Source organism: Myxocyprinus asiaticus, chromosome 14 (genome assembly GCF_019703515.2).
Source record: "Myxocyprinus asiaticus isolate MX2 ecotype Aquarium Trade chromosome 14, UBuf_Myxa_2, whole genome shotgun sequence".
Classification (NCBI taxonomy): Eukaryota; Metazoa; Chordata; class Actinopteri; order Cypriniformes; family Catostomidae; genus Myxocyprinus; species Myxocyprinus asiaticus.
Window position 1 is genome coordinate 18,481,047 of NC_059357.1, and position 22,445 is coordinate 18,503,491.

The 22,445-nt window shown below is 37.6% G+C and overlaps 1 protein-coding gene across 1 annotated transcript in view; it reads left to right on the forward strand.

The window, feature by feature from the left end:
* The first annotated feature begins 8,065 nt into the window (after nt 1–8,065).
* The window catches only part of LOC127451954 (voltage-dependent T-type calcium channel subunit alpha-1I-like), a 293,925-nt gene continuing 279,545 nt past the window's right edge, over nt 8,066–22,445 (forward strand). Inside the window, exon 1 of the mRNA XM_051717045.1 lies at nt 8,066–8,146. The gene's annotated coding sequence lies outside the window, so the exon portion shown is untranslated. The remainder of the gene's footprint in view (nt 8,147–22,445) is intronic.

The following is a 22,445-nucleotide window of genomic DNA, read 5'->3' on the forward strand; positions in this document are numbered from 1 at the left end:
CAGTATGACAGCAGGTGGGTAGATGCAGCGCTGTTTAGAGGAATGAACACCAATCAGAGCTTGGCTTATAATATCTCTGCAAGTGGCAAATGCAAGCTGGGTTCATTCGGCTTTGTGTGAGATGCTTTTGCCAACAGGGAAGGTTTACAAAATCACTAAAGTGTTGTTGGGAGCCTACCAGATTTCACATTCCCAAACTCTGTGTGTGTGTGTGTGTGTGGGTGTGTGTGTGTGTGTCTGTCAAGAGCTGGAAGAGGTAATTCGTCATCTAAATAGACTTTTGAGTGGACTAAGAGCTGTCATTGAGACAGGTTCTAAATGCAATCATCAGGGAAGGATGTCAGACAAATTTATGCCACATTGATCTCATAATTAAATTATTATGAGCGAGCTTGAAAGTAGTAGAACAGTGAACAGCAGTGTAGTCCTACAAAAAAAAAAAAAAAAAAAGTGGTTTACTATCACCCAGTCCCTGTTCTTCTGATGGGTAAAGTGTTCTTTTACCGCTATCGGCCCTTCAAAAACGTATAATGTGCGAGGAAGGGCAGCTAGTGGACTTGTACTTGCTTGTTTTGATTATTGGGGGGGTTTCCATTATAGTTTCCAGGGTTCCCATCCCCATGGAAACTGTGCCCCTGAATATATACACTTATCAAATGTGCACCTATCACATTGTCAAATTTAGCTCTTTTAATTAATTTTAATCAAGATTTTCATCTTATTCAATAGTAATGTGTTGTTTTGAAACTTATTCTGTGTTTTGAATGTACTCATGTTAATTATTTAAAGTCAATCAGAAAAAAAAAAGTTGTTTCAGCTGAGCTGGGTTTGGGGGAGTGGCCATAGGCTCTTACACCCAAATATTTAGTAAGCCGGGCAAGGTATAGGGGCTTATGTGGAGCATGAATAGTTCTGTTTAGTGTTTTGTATTAAACTGGTGTCTTATTTACAGTCACCATCATCACGATAAGTGTTTCTTCTCACTAAGCTAAATCTGCTGTGAGGAGTATAGAAGAAGAGATTGAGAATCTTTATCATCTGAGAGAAGTTGTGAGGTACCTTTAAAGTTATACTGCAGACGAGTCCTGTTAGAAATATCTCTATGGTTACACTTAAAAATATATTTAAAAAAAGTGTTATGAAATTGAAATGCACACATTTTTAAAATATATATTAGTGTAGATGTTACTAAGTTCACTGTACCTAAAAAAATCCATTAGAGCCTCATATATGTTTTGGATTCGCTTACTTAATATAATTGCAATGTTATTATTAAAAATAAATTCAACTCATATACACTCACTGAGCACTTTATTAGGAACACTTTGGTCCTAATAAAATGCCTGAAATGGTCTTCTGCTGTTGTAGCCCATTCGCCTCAATGTTCAATGTGTTGTGCATTCTGAGACGCTATTCTGCTCACTACAGTTGTACAGAGTTGGTTTTTGAGTTACCATAGCCTTTCTGTCAGCTCGAACCAGTCTGGCCATTCTCCATTGACCTCTCTCATCAACAAGGTGTTTCCGTCCACAGAACTGCCACTCACTGGATGCTTTTTGTTTTTGGCACCATTCTGAGTAAACTCTAGAGACTGTTGTGTGTGAAAATCCCAGGAGATCAATAGTTACAGAAATACCAGCCCGTCTGGCACCAACAATCATGCCACGGTCGAAATCACTGAGATAATTTTTTTTTCCCCCATTCTGATGGTTTATGTGAACAGTAACTGAAGATCCTGACCCATATCTGCATGATTTTATGCAGTGCACTGCTGATTAGATAATCGCATGAATAAGAAGGTGTAGAGGTTTTCCTAATAAAGTTCTCCGTGAGTGTATATTTCAAATGTAGATACATCAGTTTTGTGCAACTACAGGTACTTACCTTAACAAATTGTAAAATTAAAAGGCCATTTTGTCATTGCATGTTTTTAGGTCTTCTTTCAAAGTATTTAGACTTTTGAGTATAGATACAAAAATCTAGAGATTTTGCATACATAGCAATATGACTTTGATTGCTGATAAGTTTTTCCTTTCATAAGAATTTTTGTAAGATGTATTTATGTGGTCCCATATTAACTTTCAGTGTGTTAATTTGGTTTCTTGTGTTATTTGTGACTGAACTGGAAAACACTGTACAGTTGTGTAATGTGTTTACTCCCCAGCTTTAGCATGTATGCAGGAGTGCTTGACTCTCTTCTTGAAACAACATCTGTACTATGGTTACTCTTCTTTGTCATAAGGATGATTGGAATCATCTGACTGTGCTGTTTGATTAAGGTTTAGTAGACAGGTAAGTTCTGGATTCCGGTTCCTGATGATGAACGCCTAAAGACAGTACAGAGGGAATAGAACCCAAAAATATCTGCATTGTTTGGTTTGTTTTCTGAACAAAATGAAAACAGCTGTAGATGCTCCTTTGCTCTGAATATTTCATGAAGGCTTATGGCTTGGCTCTATTGCTGGTACCTGGTGTAGTGGAGGGTGTTGCCTAGCTGACAACAACCTTGCAGAATGCTTTCTCCTATTTTTCCCATTGTTGAGAATTGCAAGTGCAGTGAACCTAAAAATGTTTTTGGAAAAAACACAGATGGTACAAAGTTAACAAAGTAGTAGGTAATGCTCATTTTTGAAATAAGGTTAATACAGTAGCCTATAATAATGGCAAACAGTCAAGTCATTCTTAATTCAATGTTCAGTTCCCCTAAGGGATGTTAATAGTCCATGTATCCTCATCCTTAAAATGCTCCATATCCCCGTACTTTTCAAATTTGCTTAAAAGCCTTTGTATGCTAATAGCTTGCCCTGTAGGTGTGCTCTGGTGTACTGTAGAGACAGCATTGAGTCTACTAAGGCATGGTCATACCTTGCCCTCTCTACAGAACAGTAAGCATTCATGGGTATGTGACTTCCTGCTTCATGACCTCCAGGTCATGGTTGATTATGTCTACTAAGATTTAGCAGAAATTAATTTTAGTGTCCTAAAGGTAATGCAGTCTAAGAAGTCTTGCCTTGTTGCTTGAATTAGTCTGCACTACTTGCCGCTGGCCTTCCAGTCAATATTCCTTGCTCGTGTAGTTGTCCTGGAATGTATTTATAAATAATGGCAGCTCTGGAATTGTATTTGTGAAAGGCTCAGCTAAAACCTTGCAAATGCTTGTATTGCATGGTGCCATGTGTAATAGAATCAAGAGCTGAGACTGCTGTGTGAAGGCTCCTTTTTTAATTGTGTAGAACAGACATTTATTTTTGTTTCAAAACGCTTGATTTAGTTACTGAAATGAGAATAGTCGTTGTATGCTCGATTAGACATTGCTTTGATGTGAATGGTTAAAATGATTTCAATGCTGTTATGGTACAGTTGAGAGCCCCCAACCACATATCAGCTGCTAGAGGGTTTATCACATGTGCTCAGGCATCTTTTGCTTCAGAAATGTGTTGCTTGCGTGCAGCACCATGGACAGCATCACTTGCTCTCTTTCCATGGTGCTGAAGCAGTCTGCAACAGCTTGTGTAATGTAGGCAAATTTGCTATACTGGGTCTCATTAAACTCTGACTTAGACAAGTATACAATTAAAACATGGAGACAATTATAAAATGACTTCTCAATAGAGTTTAGTGAAATAAGTCCACAATTTCACCAATGTATTTTTTGGACTGCATATGATTCAGTCTGTTTTATTACACCCTGGTGGCCAAACTGTGTTCCTCAAAACAAGTATTATGATTGATCGGCACATTGATTTAGATGAGTCACACTTGTCGACTAGAATCTTCACAAAGGTAAGACCAAGGGCATTGAGTATAATGAATGGCACACACTTTTCCTCATTCAAAAGCAGGGACTAGAAACGGTTCGAGGAATGAAAACAAAATCTGAAAACGAACTAAATTTTTAGCAGAACGTATACGAAAACAGGAACAAGTCCCTTTCAATTGTTTTTAGAGTAAAAACGTAGTTTTTAAATGCTGGTAACTGGTTAATAACATTATAATTTTGTTCTGAAAATTCTTTCATTAAACAAAAAATACAAAGAAAAATATTAAAAAGGCAATTTATTTTTGTTTGTAAGTCTTCACTGCATTATTATTAAATATGATGCATTAATACAGATTTGATGCTGCCAGATTTTGACTGAGAAGCAGACCTGTAATTATTATTATTTATTTAGGCCTTAACCTGTGATAATGTTTGGTTTCATATGGTTTATTACAGCTAAAGAGCCAAGAGCAATGAGTGTGTACTCCCTTCTGTTTTACCCAAATTTTGGTTATTAAAGGAGTATAAAGTTAATTCAGGACTTTATTAGCTCCAGAAGAACATGTTTTTTTGCATGCGCTCACTGTGGGTAATTATTTTTTTAAAATAATTAAAAAATAAAAATGCAGCCGATGCAAGCCAGACATCACTTCAGCCTATTATGATGGACCTCAGAGGATGAACTGATGCCAACTCCAACCATAAGACATGGGATACTTCATATGCCATTGCCTGAAACTTGGATTTAGGATAGACATCACCGAAATTACCGGCCGGTTGAACTGTGAAGCACCTCACTGATCTCGGCCTGCATCACCTTGGTCTAATGATGGACTACGCTCTTAAAATAAAACACATACACTCAAAAAAATTAACTTAGTTGGAGTTAGTTTTACTCAATAATTTCTTGTTCACATTACTAAACAAACACAAGCAACTGCATAAAATGTGTTTAACTTAGTTATTTCAACAAAAACGTGTCTTGTCACCTTAACTTTAGGCATTTTTGTTCAGTCAACAAATCATTGTTTAGTGAAACGCACAAATACAAGAAAACCAAAACGGGATGTCCCTTTGCGCACACCGAATGTAAATGCAGCAGCGCGAAGCACTTTGAAGAGATTATATTGGCGACTTTGTAAGGTATGAATATTTTGATTAAATAATTTGCCATCCTGAAAAATACTGCCAATAAAAGTATATGTAGTACACTATATAGTTTTATTACTTCAGGATGTAAGTTTATGTCATAGTCTGGCTCTGCTTTTCTATTACAATATACGTGTTCTTTCATTGTTGATGAGCTGTGTAAGGCAGACGAACCAGATTGAAGAGATTATTTCGAAAGGTATTAATATTTTGAAATCCTTTGACATCCTGACAAATACTGCCAAAACATAAATAAATAATAAACTGTTGTAGAAGACCAAATAGCTTTTGTACTTTGAGAAAGCTGAGAGAGACATGGCTAATACAGTCATTGGAATTTTCTTTGTCCGAGCTGAAGGTGCAGGACCTGAAGAACCACCATTGAATGTTGGGATCATTGTTGAAGGAGTGAAAGTGCTTCAGGAGCTTGGAGATGTCACCAAGGCTTGTGCTCTGCTCTTGTCAGTAATATATAGCTTGAATCTGAGCTATCCATCTGATTTCAAGTACACCTTTGAGTTTCTTCAGGAGGTGTTAATGGAACTTGATGCAAACAAACTTTCACACAAAATACAGGCACTTAAATACAAACTTATGGAATAAATTATTGCATGTACAGTTTCTTATTCCAGTGCATACTGCGGTTTATATTGTTGTTTATTGTATTTTTTTCTCAGAACTGTGAATTTATTTATTTATTTATTTTGTATTTTTTTGCTTTTATTTTATTGATCAAAAATATATGCCAGCCATAAATGTTCCTTTTAATAAGGGCTAAAAAAAAAAAAAAAACCTGTCGAGTTCTGTAGCATTTTAGGGTATGCTGCCAACCTTGAGTTGATGTCATGTTCATTTCTAGTATTTCTTTTAAGAAAAAAATAAATTAATAAAGATTTATTACCAGGCTTGGCTGTATTGCAAATAAAAAACAATTTGTTTCTGCAAAATATGTGTCTGATTATTTCATGGTTTTCTTGTACACTTGTATGGCAAAGTATTATAATTACAATGTAACTGAAATCCATAACAAATGTTTATTGCATACTAAATGTTCGTAAATTCAACATAACATTTAGCAAAGTGTAAATTAATATTTATAGTATGTAATAGTGACTTTACTAGGATTTCTTTAGTTCATACAACAAGTTTAAATGAGTTGTATTTAAGGAATATTTGTCAGCTTTACATAAACTTTTTTTGTAAATACAACATATATTTATTTATTTATTTTTTTAGATTACTTAAAGCTATGTGGAACCCACTTGACAAAGGTTTTTTTTAAGTAAATCCAACATTTCATTTTTTTGAGTGTAGACTATCAATAAATTGACAACAAAAGCCTTCATCAGCCAACTGACAAAGGACTATGCATCTATATGAACTTCTGTGGTTAATCCAGGATGAACTTCAAAGACATTAGTCATTAATCTTACAGTTCTTACAAAATCTTTGTTTAAACACTAGCCTTTAACACTTACTTAGTTTACAAATTTTAAACTATGACGTGCACTGCACATAAATAAGTAATATTGGCATTATATTCATGCTGTTAGCCATAGAGGAACTGGCTCCCACAGTGAGCCTGGTTTCTCCCAAGGTTATTTTTCTCCATTAACCAACATCTTATGGAGTTTTGTGTTCTTTGCCTTTGTCTTGCTCACTGGGTTTCTAAATACAATTATTATTTAATTAAATATTTTTATACACACTTCATAATTGTATTTAATCAAACTACACAATGATGACTGTAAGACTTTATAGATATTACGGTTTCATTTTCTGTTAATGCATGATTTTCTGTAAAGCTGCTTTGAAACGATGTGTGTAGTGAAAGGCGCTGTACAAATAAAAATGACTTGACAAGTCTTGCGCCCAACACTTTACGTTCGTTGCGCACGTATGTGTTGGGATTTTTTCTCATATGAAGGTATGCTATAAAGACGAGCCCACACAGTACCTACTTCAGTACACACTCACTGCGTGCGTTTTTAAGAATTGCCAAACTCTTAGGCTATCCCCCACACGCCGTCACACTATTGTGTGAACTCACAGTTGTTCGCTGAAGCGGAACGGCAAGTAGTTTTGTAATGGTCAATTTTTCCTGCTCAATTTCTCTTGCAGTCTCCCGTCGATTTGTGTCCTTTAAGATATGACAGTGCCACAGGAAAGGGGGAGTGCTAGTACACACAGCTCGAGAGCAAATCATTCATTCATGTGTGTGCACTGAACGTGCCCCATCTGAGAGCCTATCTCGTGAGACGCAGGTGTAAGGGACTCTGAACTCCTCCAGCGTCAGGAGCGTCAGTACGCGCTCACATCCGCGTCGCTCAGAGTTCTTCGCAGTTCAGCGAACGTGAGGCATTGCGAATTCACCTGCTGGAACACTGTGACCACGCTGCGGGGGAAACTGAATAAGTTGCTATTTGAATAAACCATGATTTATGCCGCACAATGTTTGGATTAAAATGAAGGACACTCAACGTTGTATGTGGATTATTGAGCGTGCAGAAAAATGAGAGCTTTAACGAAACATCCCTGAGCAAGTGAATCAAGAACATTTACGTAAAGCGATGCAACTCGCTCCCTTCCAAACCATGCGACGAATGAGTGCATGATTTGTTTTTACTTTTGGAATATATGCGCAGTGTGGAAAAGGATTTGGGAACATTTCTTTATCTTTGGGGGGGAAAATCTCCTAAATCGAAGTGAAATATTAAGAACCGGTGAGGATTTTACAGTTAAAATAGCAGATGGTAACACATACGGTCTTACAAATAAATGCTTTTTGCAGGAAAATTCGGTTGCATTATAGTGTTAAACTTAAGGAGTAGACACCATCGGGGGAAAAATGGAAAGAGCATCAACGGATAACAAGAATGACTTGGATTTTCAGGATGTAGGAGTACATACATAATGTCCTGGTCTAATAATACTCAAATACTCAACAGTAATGAGTTATCACTGCCATAGTGCTTCGCTGAGTTTTGGGTCGTAATGTAATTGGCTGAAGACAAGTCATTTTGTGGACGGATAACCAGATGTTATGTAACGCAAAAAACTGAGAATGACATTTCCTTGTCACAGAGCTGTAAACTGGAATTTTGCCTCAATTTGATTAGACGCCTTTTTCGTCTAGGAAAATTTTTTTACTTTCTTTCTTTTTTTTCTTTTTTTTTTCGAAAATCAACATCGCTCTTTTGTAGTGCCCTGCGGCACGCGATTTTGATGTCAGAAGAGGTAAGAACGAACAGCAACTCCTTCTCGCTGCATTTCATGTTGTGTATGTCTCCCTTAACACATATACAAATATATTGTAATCCTGTTTTAATCTAGCACTGCTAAAGTCCACCCTCACAATTGTTTGAACTGTTAGGATACGATCTTGAAACAAGCTGTTCTTTCCTGTGAGTTTTGTGAATTCTTTAAAATATGAGGCACTGTGATTCTATTGCATATGCAACACTGTGCGCTGTTACTTCTAATTATAACTCAAAATAATATGTGTCACGTTGAAATGCACTAAACACGCAAAAACGTTCCATACTGTATTTTTGAAACAATAATCCATATGCAAAAAAGAAGCCAGCACACTATTTATAGAAGAAAGACATTCATCACTGTATGCGAGATAAGTATAGTTTTCCTGAAGGTGAGCAGTGAGCAAACGTTTCGGTCACAGGTGACCTTCCTCAGTGCTTGATTTTTGAAACAATAAAATCAAGAATAGAAGGACAAACTCTTACGCAGTCTATGCAGTTATCCCTTTCTATGGTTTAGCAGAACATTAAAAGAAGATAATGTACTCAAAGCAAATACACAAACAATTAAGGCACTGGAGTTTATTTGTCTACGTTATGTGTTTCTGAGGTGCATTTGCTTATTTTTTTTATTTTTAAAAATGATATTTTCAATGCAACAGTTAGAATAATGATAAAAAAAAAAAAATAATAAAAAATAAATAAATAAATAATAAAAAAACACCCTCTCTGTGCATAATTTGATGATTTGTATTAGCTTTCAAAGGTCTGTGGAGATACAGTTTTATGTTGCAGACCAGGGTCGTGCACAGACATTTTGGGGCGCAGGTGCTCAAGCGGAAAAAAAAGGGCACCCCTCTCATAATTATTTATAAAAAAATAAAGTTACATACAGTAGCACATCTTTCTTACATATTTTTTTTTATTATTTCAATACCCATACACTCATGCAAATGTTTAATACTCAACGGATTTCTACAAAATTATCAATTCACATAGAGACGATGCACTTTAGAATTCACTATTATCAGTGTCTCCCACAGGATTTTGTGAGATTGTGGTGGGTGGACCTCGGACCATCTAGGGGGTCCGGGGGCATGCTCCCCCAGAAGACAGTTGTGTACATTTTAAAGTTAAATGCATCAATCTGGTGCACTTTTAGAGCAAAATTAAGTGGCTAGATCTATGAAGAACTTTGTGCTCTTGTGAACAATTTTGTGCTCTAATAGTAATTTAATCATAAACACATTGGTTGTATAGATATGAATGGTGATGACATGGCAAACAATTCACACCTTCAAAGCATAAATGAGACAGAGTTTAACGCAGTTCACAAATGGTCAAAATGCAAAATCGACTAGAGCATACATTTGAGCCATCAGAGAAATGAAGCAAAAATGGTTACCTGTGTTGAACTTGTTCCTCAGATGCTGACTGAAAGTGAGAGATGCTTTGCCGAAGCAACGGCGCAAAACACAACGTTATAGATCTTTTATGTTTTTATGAGATGTGTAAAAATATTTTCGGTTCATTATGAATCTGTGGCAGGCCGCCACAGTCTAGGTAATTAATGAGAAACACTGCTATTTCTACATTTATAACAAGAACAGGCAACAATAAAGAAAACAATGGCACATTTTGCATGCTTTAGTGGTCTATAAAATAAATAACCACTCAAAATCAACAAATCTTTACACAAAATAGAAAAAGGCTGCTCTCTGAATAAATAAATTAATAAACAAACCAATCTACCCTCCAAACTGAAAAGTAGGCCTATGTTCAGTTGCAGAAATTAGGCTAAGTACATTCTGTGTAAACTACTGAGGTGAAGGGAGCAGGATCATTCTCCTGCTTTTAAAATTACAATGAGATGAACAGTTAAACTTTCAAATTTGAGCTTGTAAAGGCCCTGGACTATTGTATTGAAATGACAGTCAGTTGGCTTGCCTACAATTTCCAGTAAATTTTATGTCACAGGAGTACGAATCGATCATTTATATCTTAAAGCTTTTGCTAATAAGTATGAGCATGTAAACAGTGGACGAATCATATATTTGCACATTTTCTTGTGATGGGTGACATGTCGGCTAATGTTTCTGATATCCAAATATGATTGACTATTAACCACATAATGCATATGTATTTGTTTCAGTTGCCTGACAAAGGAACTAGCCTACCGGAGTTCACTCGTTTTTCATCAACGATGGTGTCACAATGCTATTTTTTGGCAATGCCAGAATAGCTTGCTTGTTGTTAAGCTTAATGGAGGGCTATTGCATAAGTTAGTCTGGCTTTATTGAGATGTTTTAATAGTGGTTTAATTTCACAACAGTGACAAACAATGCCGAAGCTTATGGCAAACACTATTGTTACCTGACTGTCACCATGGAAGACAGGTCAGAGGGATGTGGATGCTACTCTGCAGGGCATCAATTTGCGTGCATAACTGTGGTAGCAGTGACAAGGGAAGTCGAAGCAATGCAATTATTATTTTACTTGATGGCAATTATAGGCTATATTTAATATAGCCTACCATATGCCATGTGGTAGGTTATATGATTTATGCATGCAAAAAGAGAGGCTGAGTAAGGAAGTGAGAGGGAGCGATAGAGAGCAAGGCAGAGGGAGATGTGTGTAAGAAAGTGTTTGCAGTACAGGCTGCCGATATGACTGGCAGAGGCAAGAGGGTGGGAATGAGGACCTGCTTGAGTGCTCTGCACTTTGTAAAGTCTGCCCTCAGTGAACACACATTCACGCATGTATACTTAATGCTTGGTCTTTTAGTTTAGTCAGGTACTCTTCAGCTCTCTCTCAGCTCTCTCTGAGAGAGTGATAAATCAGTCCAACCACCCCTGATCTTCTACCCAACCAATCAACAGTGCACAAATTCCCTCATGACAATGTGAATATTTATGCATTTTTGTAGTTTTTGCATTCTATACCTAAAGCAATTCTTACCACATTTCTGATCAGTGGGCTGTTACACCTGGCACTTGAGAGTCTGAATCCCCAAGTGATGTCCCCTGTAAATACACACAAGCCCCATCCATTGCACTGTTTGACCATACTCAAAAGTTTACTTAGTAAGAAGACCTACATGTCATTAAAGGGTAAGTTCACCCAAAAACAAAACATTCTCTCATCATTTACTCCCCCTCGTGCTATCCCAGATGTGTATGACCTTCTTTCCTCTGCAGAACACAAACAAAGGTTTTTAGAAGAATATTTCATCTCTGTAGGTCCATTCAATGCAAGTGAATGGTGACCAAACCTTTGAAGCTCCAAAAATCACACAAAGGCTACATAAAAGTAATCTTTAAGACTCCAGTGGTTAAATTAATGTCTTTAGAAGTGATATGATAGGTGTGGGTTAGAAACAGATCAATACTTATATCCTTTTTTTACTGTAAATCTCCACTTTCACATTCTTTCACATTTTGAAAGTGAAAGTGGAGATTTATGGTAAAAAAGGACTTAAATATTGATCTGTTTAGCACGCACACCTATCATATCGCTTCGGAAGACATTAATTTGACCACTGGAGTCATATGGATTACATTTATGCTACCTTTAAATGCTTTTTGGACCCTCAAAGTTCTGGCCACCATTCACTTGCATTGTGAGGACCAGCAGAGCATAGATTCTCTTCTAAAAATCTTTGTTTGTGTCCTGCACAAGAAATAAAGTCATACACATCTGGGATGGCATGATAGTAAATGGTGAGAGAATTTGCATTTTTGGGTGAACCATCCTTTTAATTCAATAAAACACTACTTCAGCAATGCTCCTGTTCTAGGTTGTGGTGTGTTGTTAAGGACCTTAGTAACTGTGTGAAATTCCCAAGGATCATTAAAACTCATTAGATGTTATAAATGAGGCTAGAACTAACATTGAGGTTCAGTCTGGTAAAAGCTGTGCTTGTTGCTGTGTATTTGTACATGTGTGTATGAGACCTCCAGTCAGCGAGCACACCTGCAGGTAATTCAGTGCTGCCTCTTTGGCTGAGTGAGCCACATCTTCAAATGGAGATTGTGTGAAAATAAGTCTAGACAGCTTTATTTTGTCTGTTTGTTTTTTTATTATTATTATTCTAAATGCAGCAGCAGCAGCAGCAGCAGAGAGAGAGAGAGAGAGAGAGAGAGTGAGTAAACTGGAATTGTGGGATTCATTTTACTGTTGCACTATTTAATGTATGTTAAAAGATTTAACATATATGAAATTGAATGCTTAGTGTTAACACAGTATTAAAAAATAAAATGCTATTCCAGCAGTATTTTATGTATGTAATAAGATTTATCATAGACAAGAATTCCAATCCTCTCATAAAAAATTCCTTTGTAATCCTTCCACCCTTAACCTTTATTTTTTTTACAGAACATTACAAGCTTCAAAAAGATAAAGAGAGAGAACATTCTGTTTTAAGAAATAGTATTAAAAAGAATAGCTATTTTTAAAACATGGGAGAGGAGAGAGAGAGAGAGAGAGAGAGAGAGAGAGAGAGAGGAAGAAGCAGCATATTATTTGAGGAATTCACATGACTATAGCATATAATGTATGAAAAAAAATATTTATCATCGACGATGTTTAAAAAAAAAAACCCTTCCTTTTCAAAATTCCCATTCACTCCTCCGTAATCCTCCATCCCTTTCTTTTTTTTTTTTTTTTTTTTCAGCCTTTAACTTGCCATAAGAAAATAATAAGATGGTACACATAGTTTTAACACAAAGAATTGAATACACTGCCTGGTCAAAAAAAAAAAAAAAAGTTACATACTCTAATATTTTGTTGGACCGCCTTTAGCTTTGATTACGGCACACATTTGTTGTGGCATTGTTTCGCAAACCTTATGCAATGTCACAACATTTATTTCCGTCCAGAGTTGCATACATTTTTGGCCGATATCTTGTACTGATGATGGGAGAGTCAAACCACTCCGTAAAATCTTCTCCTTTACATCCCAAAGACTTTCAATTGGGTTAAGGTCAGGCCTCTGTGGTGGCCAATTCATGTGTGAAAATGATTCCTCGTGCTCCCTGAACCACTCTTTCACAATTTGAGCCCAGTGAATCTTGGCACTGTCATCCTGAAATATGCCCGTGCCATCAGGATAAATAAATAAAAAATCCATTGATGGGATAACCTGTTCATTCAGTACATCCAGATAGTCAGCTGACTTCAATATATTGCCACATAACGTTGCTGAGCCTAGACCTGACCAATTGAAGCAACCCCAGATTATAACACTGCCTCCAGAGGCTTGTACAGTGGGCACTATGCATGAAGGGTGCATCGCTTCATGCGCTTCCCTTCTTTCCCTGACTCATCCGTCCACATGACCTTTTTCCATTGCTCCACAATCCAATCTTTATGCTCCCTAGCAAACTGAAGTCGTTTTTTTCTGATTAGCCTTACTAACAAGTGGCTTTCTTGTGGCCACACAGCTGTTTAGTCCCAATCCTGTAAGTTCTCGTCGCATTATGCGTGTTGAAATGCTCTTACTTTCACTATTAAACATAGCCGTGAGTTCTACTGTCGATTTTTTACGATGTGACTTCACCAAGCGTTTCAATGATCTCCGATCACGATCATTCAAGATTTTTTTCCAACATTTCTTTCGAAAAGCCACTATCCTTCCAGGTTGGACAGTTCTTAACCCAATTCCAGTGATTTTAGCAATCTCCTTAGTTGTTTTCTTTGCTTGATGCAGGCCAATAATTTGCCCCTTCTGAAACACAGTAACATCTTTTCCATGACCACGGGATTTGTCTTCCGACATGGTTGTTTAAGAAATTAGAAGCTACACATTGCATCATTTAGGGTTAAAAAATTATCTGCTTATTTAAATCGAAATGGCGACTTTTTTTTTGGCCAGGCAGTGTATATCTAGCAATGACAATAAGCAATAAGCACTGTTTAAAATTCTGTTTAGAAAGCAGTCTCCATCCTGTTTCTTTCCTCTGTGATGTTAGAGGATTAGTGCTGTGTTTTAACTGCACAATCACACCCATCCCTTCCTTAACTACCCACAACTGATCGGATTAGGAGGTAGTAAATGTGAAATATTTCTCATGGCCACCAGCTGTTTTCTCTGGAAAGGGGGCAGCACTCTCTGCATACAGAGTTACTGCAGGTGCTGCTAGAGGACCTCAATAAGATCAGTAACATCACCTGCGTCCTTCCAACTGTGGAGTACACAGGATCTCTAGTTTAGATGGTTCACTGTAGCTGCCCTAGAGATAATGAAATGTACCAGGCTGCTTCTATTCTGTATTAATTTTTATTAGCAAACTCAATTGGGCAAGCTTAAATTGCAGCTCCACATTACAGATGTTTAACAGGAGAATTAGATCTAGAACAGGTCCCATAGTGGTCAAATTAAATGCTGAACAACGCTCGCTTTTGTAAATGAGAAACGTAGGGACTGCAGTTATCTGTATATATTTTTGTGTGCTAGCGAGAGAAGCAAGGGAGTGTTTTTTGCACAAAATGTCACACTTGACCTTGCTAATCATCACCTTGTGGACACACAGAGAAAGATCATTTATTAAGCATGACAGATGGTTGTATTTGTAATGTATAAAGAGTTGGATGGCAGCCACTCAGAACAGTATTTAAGATAGGTGAGCCGTTCTCCTCTCATCTTTTCTCTTCTCATCTGGCCTTTAGTGCTATAAACAGTTATTTCTGTGTTTGCAGAGCTTAAATTTATAGGAAGGCAGGGTCTTAAAGGGATGCCAGAACAATCACATGTTGTGTGTTAAAGGGATAGTTCACCCAAAAATGAAAAATCTGTCATCTTTTACTCACTCCCATGGTGTTCCAAACCTGTAAGACTTTTTTATTTCCATGGAAAACAAAAGATGTCAGGCAGTATGTTAGTCTCAGTCAGCATTTACTTTCAGATTTAGATTTTTTTTGCATGCAATAAAAGTGAATGCTGACTGAGGCTGTCATTCTGCCTAACATCTTTTGTGTTCTATAGAAGAAAGAAAGTCAAACGGCCTTGCAACTCCATAAGAGTGTGTAAAAGATGACAGATTTTTCATTTTTGGGTGAACTATCCCTTTAAAACTCAGAAATACTGTCAGTTGTCTAAGGAACATTACTCAAATGTGAAGTGCTCTATGTGATCCACTCCGCTGAACTTGCTGACCGGCAACTGTAATCCCTCCTGCCTGGGGTTAATTAGATCCTCCCTCTTTAATATCATCCTGTTAATGGAACTCTGAGCTGGGAAGAAAACACCCAGACTCCTGCTCACCTGCTTTATGAGCCCAACAGGTCTGCTCATGTTGATTGTGGTCAGTGAGGCGACCTCACTCTGTGCATTGGTAATTTAATTGTGGCTGGCATCTTCACGCTCTGTTTTCCAAATCAATCTCAGCTATTGTAATCCAGATTCAATTAGAGACGTGTGGAGACAGAGATGTGTAGATGGGCTCTGAGTGTATATGTGTGTACATATGTCTACGTGTGGGAGGGATTAAAAGAGGCATTTGTTTGTTTTCTATGACTGTTTGTTTTGGTAGTGGTTTGCAGGTTCTCCATTTTGCCACGGCTTTTACTGATTTCTCAGAGAGTGTGATATGTAAAGAAAATGCACTTTATTGTCTTAAAAATAGCATTTAGGGCATTCGGTACCCTATAAACTGAGACAGGCACACAGACGTTCCCTGTCTTTTATGTATCACTCCATTAGGTCCGAGAGTAAGGCTTACTATACACCGATTAGCCACAACATTAAAACCACCTGCTTAATATTGTGTAGGTCCCCCTCGTGCCGCCAAAACAGCGCCAACCCGTATCTCAGAATAGCATTCTGAGATGCTATTCTTCTCATCAAAATTGTACAGAGTGGTTTTCTGAGTTAAAGTAGACTTTGTCAGTTCTAACCAGTCTGGCCATTCTCTGTTGACCTCTCTCATCAATGAGGAGTAATATTAAGAAGAGGTTCAGAAATTACAGGGAATGCCTCTTTTAAGAGCTTAGTTGGTATTGGATCTAACATACATGTTGTGGCTTTTGAAGTATGACAGCGAAGGATTGAAGTTGCACATGAGGAAAATTATGAGACACTGTTTTCCTAGGTACTGTGACAGATGATTGCATAATTCCAATTATATTTCTGATTATTTTAATTTTTTCAGTAAAGAAATTCATGAAGTCATTACTGTTGTGCTGCGACGGAATAACTGGTTCAGTTGAGGCTTTAATCCTAACCAGTTTAGCCACAGTACTGAATAAACACCTAGGATTGTTGTGGTTATATTCTATGAGTTTGCTAAAATATGCTGACCTGGCAGCTTTTGGTGCCTGTATGTAGCTACAGACACTATCCTTCCATGCACCGCAAAATACCTCTAATTTGGTATTCTTCCACTTGCGCTCCATTTTCCAAGCTGCTCTCTTGAGAGCATGAGTGTGATCATTGTACCATGGTGCGGGGCTTTTTTCTTTAATCGAAGGGGGTGACACTATCAAGAGTCTTCTAGACTTTGGGGCTTATTAAGTGTATGAGATAGATCTGGAAGATTATTAGTGAAGCTATCTTTAGTGGTCGAAAGAATAGTTCTACCTGAATGATAGCATGGTGTAGATTGAGTAACATTAGCTAATCGCAGCATACAAAAGATGAGGTAATGATCTGAGATGTCATCGCTCTGCGGAAGATTTTCTATAGTATCAATATCTACTCCATATGACAGAATTAAATTTAGTGTATGATTATGGTGATGAATTGGTCCTGTCACATTTTGTCTAACTCCAAGAGAGTTGAGAATATCGATAAATGCTAATACCAATGTGTCATTTTCATTATCTATGTGAATGTTGAAGTCACCAACAATTAAAGCTCTATCTACAGTAACTACAAGATCTGATAAAAAAAAATTAGCAAATTCACCAAGGAAATCAGAATAAGGCCCGGGTGATCTATATACTGTAGCAAGGGCAAAAGATGACAGAGTTTTTTTTTATTATTATCTGACGGTGTCACATTAAGCATTATTAGTTCAAAAGACTTAAACTTGTATCCTGTCCTCTGAGTAACACCAAAAACTTCACTGTAAATTGTAGCAACACCTTCTCCTCGACCCTTCAGTCGAGTCTCATGTTTATAACAATAACCTGTGGGAGTAGATTCATTTAAACTAATATATTCATCCGGTTTAAGCCAGGTTTCGGTCAAACAGAGCGCATCCAAATTATGATCTGTAATTTTTGTTTGAAAGAGATCTAATATTTAGTAGTCCTACCTTCATATGATGTTTATCTTTCATTTTTTAGTTTTTGTTAAGTTTGACCTTAATAAAAAAATTTCTAAATGATTTAGTGAGAGTTTTGTGTTTGGTAGTTCGGGGAACAGACACAGTCTCTTTGTGATATCTAGGTGATACAGCCCTATGTGTTGTAGTTTATGTGACCTGTGTGACGTCTCAAGGCAGCTAGCTGACGTTCAGATTAACCAGTTTGTCTGCTTCCTGACCTGGGCCCCAGTTAGTCAGATACTATCATATCATAGCTATCATAGCCAAATTACTAGAGAGGAGAGCGGCACCTTCCCTTTTTGTCTGCTTCCTGACCTGGGCCCCAGTTAGTCAGATACTATCATATCATAACTATCATAGCCAAATTACTAGAGAGGAGAGCGGCACCTTCCCTTTTTGTCTACCCCAAAAACTCTTCCAATTGTCTGTAAATACTATGCTATTCTCCGGACATCACTCAGACATCCAGCCATTCAGTGACACTAATCTACTATAAACCTCATCACCATGACAAGCAGGGAGGGGGTCAGAGCATATTACAGTGTCTGACATCGCAAGTTCACACTTCTCTTTAACATTATCCCTTGTAGAAAATCTACATTTAGCATTAGCCAGCACTTGTAAATTTGATCTGATGTCAGATGCTCGAGCCCTGGAAATGCATTTAACTATAGTGGCTGGAGTCTCTATTTCCACGTTCCTTACAAAAGGATCACCAATTATTAGGGCTCTTTCATCATGATTCTCAGTGGGTGCATCAATAGATTGGAAACCCTAACAGGAACGGGAGAGTGGTGTCGCTTTGCTGAGCGAGTATGCCGTTGAGACGTCACCCAAACTCCCTCCTGCGGGGGCTCTAGAGCCGGAACCAAAGTGTGTGTGTTGCTTGTTGTACTACCCACATCCGAAACAGTGTCTACCAGCTTCTCTTTCTCACTGACCTCCACCAGCATTCGGATGCGTGTCTCTAACTCATTAACCTTCTCCATCAGCCTGACAAATTCCTTACATATATCACAAGTGAATCCCTCACTGCTGATGGAAGAATCTATAGTAAACATGTGACATGCAATGCAGGAAGAAATAACATGAGCGGATGCCATAACTTACCGTGGTTGTTTGTTGTTGTTGATTGTTCCTGAGCGGTGAGGGTTTGAGATTGATGTGAATCCCTCACGCAATTGTTTGTTGTTATGATTGTTCTTGATAAGCGGTGCTTTGAGATCGATGCAATAATCTGTGTAACACAGAGGAGAAAAACGGGTGCGCGCTGCAAAATGCGCGCAGTTTGATTGCAATAAAAATAGAATGTGGATGCATGCGGAAAATGCATGCAGTTAAATCGCGATAAGAGAATAATGCGGGGGAAAACCCGGTGCGTGCTGAAAAATGGCAGATGTTAAGGATTAAAAGATGAAAACAGATAGATAAGTGATGCTAAAAAGCTAGCAGGCTACAAACACAGACTCGAGCTAGGCGCCAGCAGCAACAAGTAAAATACACACAGATGAAACAGTAGAAAAGTGGAAAAACTTGAAACACGCAGTAAAATGACAAAGGATAAAATGATGAACATATGAGAATAAGAATAAGCAATGCTAAGCAGGCTAGCAGGCTACAAACACTCGTGCAGTGTGCCGTCAGCAACAGGAACAGGAAGTCCAGTGATGAGAGCAGTGACGTCTATATATTCTGTATATAAAATAACAAGGCCAAAAAACTGTTTAAATGAGATCTGAAAAAATCATTCTCTGCTTTTAAAGTAAAAAATAAACAACACTTGCGCACAACACTTGCACCCATTGGATAAGCCAGTAAGAAGGCCGTTTTTTTTTTCTAATTAAAAAAGTTTTAGACATAAAGACATTATTTTTTTTTTAAGAAATACTTTGTTGAAAATTATGTACACTCACATAAGATGAAGACTCCAGTCATGTCAGTAACCCTATAAAAGCTGTTTAATCTAATGGGTGCATGGGTGCTGCCATGTTGACAGCACATGATACTGTGCCATGCAATTGACAGAGTTACTACCACTAATAAAACCAATAATAATAACATGTTTACTTTATATAGCACTTTCAGCCAAAGCTCAAACATAAAAGTAACAAAACAACATGTAAACAAAACAAGCAAACTAAACAATATAATGACAAACACAATATACTTACTATAAACAACAACAGAGCCCAAGTCAACCATGAGTGTGATCCACCAGACAGTCCAAACAGAATGCGAGCAAGTGAAAAGATAAAATGTCCAAACAAGAAGTCCCTGCTGGAGTCATAAAACAAACCGCTACGACCTGCAGCTCTCATTGCGTGAATCACGGATTAACGGCGCAACATCAAAAGCCAAGCGCGAGCACACGGTGGTCTTCAGTCCAGCAGAGGGCTCGCAAGTCATGGCTGCTCGGTTCAGCACACAATGTACTAAAATTTGTTTGGATGAAATCCAAGAATGCCCATAATAGGGATATGTGTAGTTAAAGTAACAAAGCAACAATCCCACAAACCCTTGCACATACGCACTTACTAGACCACCTCATTTTAGGGCTACATGCTGAGGAGCCTAGTCTACAGCCTAAGAAGGACTTGCCTAGGAAGAACACAGCCTAACTAGGCTTCTGATTGGAAGCACCCTTAGTGCACCTTTAAAATGTGTTTTAGTGGATCGGTTCAAAATTGGATAGCACTTGACCACATTAAAAGCCAGGTGTAAAATCATCCAAGATGCACTGTGATCGGATAATTAAAACCACATTTGAGGAGGTGGTCAGTGATGGATTCTGATCACATTCAACAAAGGTGCAAATGCATTTTCTTTAACCTTATACAACTATGTAAGCAATTAATTTTGTTATTGTGCTACAAACATTTGTTGCTGTCTTGTGCATTTTGGCTTGGGTGCTTTTTTTTGGGGCTTTTTTTAAGTGGCATTTTGCATGGGTGCATCTCTATCCGATCACACCGGAGATGCATTAGAATTTGAATGTGTAAATGTAATGCAGCTGAAGAATATCCAGATACTATACGAAATGTATGTTAATGCCAGGTATAAAGGGGGCTACTTGGATTGTTACAAATCTGGAAATGCGCAGCCCCCTTCAAGAGAGATACTATGGTGTTAATTAGATATCCCACTTTTGCGTATGTATGGTCTGTTGATAGAAAACAAATGCGTTCACACACTTTTCCAAAAGTTTTTGAAAAACCTTGTGAACGCACTGGAATTATTTGGCCATCTTTTTCTTCCAGAGATCAGGTTATGTAATGTATGCAAGTATGGGATATCGTTTGCCCCATTCTGTCTTCACTGTTTTAGTTTTTCAGTGTCTAACTCACACTGCCAACACATACCATCTGTCCCCACTCAGCTTGGGAGCATCCAGCTCAGCTGTCTTTAAAATTGCGAGAGAGGGAAAGTGAAACAATGTGTGTGTATTAAAGAGAGAGATGGGTGACAGTGAGAGATGTATTATATTTTGTCTTTCTTCTCTCCTTCACACTCTTTCTCTGTCCACTACACTTAAATCAAGCCATAGATCCTGTTGTTTCTACTATATCACCCCCATCCCTCCTCTATCTTTCTGTTTCACATTTTTCCAAAAGCTTTCAATTGATGTAAGACTTTGTGTCAGCATAATGAGGCCTTAGTTATCACTGCAGTGCCTAATTTGTCCTTTTTATATTGTGCCAATTTTAAATAAGTTATACAGACAGCACATTTACAGTACATGCAATCCAATCTCATAAAAAGTCGTACATAGTTTACGAGTTGGCTATTTCATATGGTCTCATACGATGTTGCTTGCATAAACTCGGACGATTTCATCACAAGCAAATTCCTGGATGTCTAATGCGGAAGTAAGCACAAGTTTCGTGCACGAGACGTTAAGGACATACTTATTAATGTTATGCCCTTACCCAAACCCCTTATCTAAACTTAACCAATCAGTAGAGTGTGTAAACATGATAGGAAGCTGTTGTGTGTGACATAAGCAAGTAATTGTTGCGTATTAGATGGAAATGTTGTCCAGTGACGTCACTGGCTGTAGTGAAAGTCGTAGGAATTCAAACGAGTATATCATATGATTTAGAAAATTTAGAATTTAGAATTTAGAAAAGTCGTACGAATCCTGACGATTTCACCATGAGAGTGTGTTGCAAAGTTCACTTTCAGTTGGACAAAAGAATGATTCGTCTTTTTAAAATGTCATGTATACACTTAAGTCCGACTGAAATCAGTCTGATTTTTGCGAAGTTGGACAAACAGACCTTGTTAATGCGATTGTAGCTCTGCTCCCTCAGCATGTACTGTATACATGTTAATTGGAGCACAGTTGACCCTTTGCTAAGCTCCGTCCCCCTTGGTTACCATTGCTCGCTCTGACAAGCTTTGCAGAACTTCCCATAGGAATTAAAAGAGATTGCTGTAAAGGGCGTGGTTTTTGGCAAAATATTCTCAGAAACGGAATGGATAATATTATTATGTAGGCTGGAATGACGCACAATGATGTTATTTGTAAAAACAAACAAACAAAAAAGTTAAATTATACAGTAATTTGATTAAAAACTGTGGAGACTGTGAATCAGAATTGAGGCAAACTATTATTACAGTCACTTGAAAAGAGAAAAGAGTCATTTAATAGCGATAGCATACCTGAAAACATTAGTGTAAGTGAACAGAACTGCCAACGTCTCATACTCACTTTGATGCTGTGAACTCTTTGTTTACTATCACCTTTACTAAGGCCTGAATTAGTACATAAATTAATTAATGTCAAGTTTCTAGCCAAGTTACTGATGTAATACATATTCATTTGGGAATGAGGGCTGACACAGTTGAATTCATAGCATGTTCTTCCCGAGATTTGTTTTGAAGAAAAAGAAACACTGGGTGTATCCTCTCTACAAGTGACCCAGAAACAATTATTGAAATAATTTCAATAAAATCCAGTAGACTTTCTTTGGAAAAAAAAAAAAGCAAGTGCTTGTCGGAGAAATGGCGGAC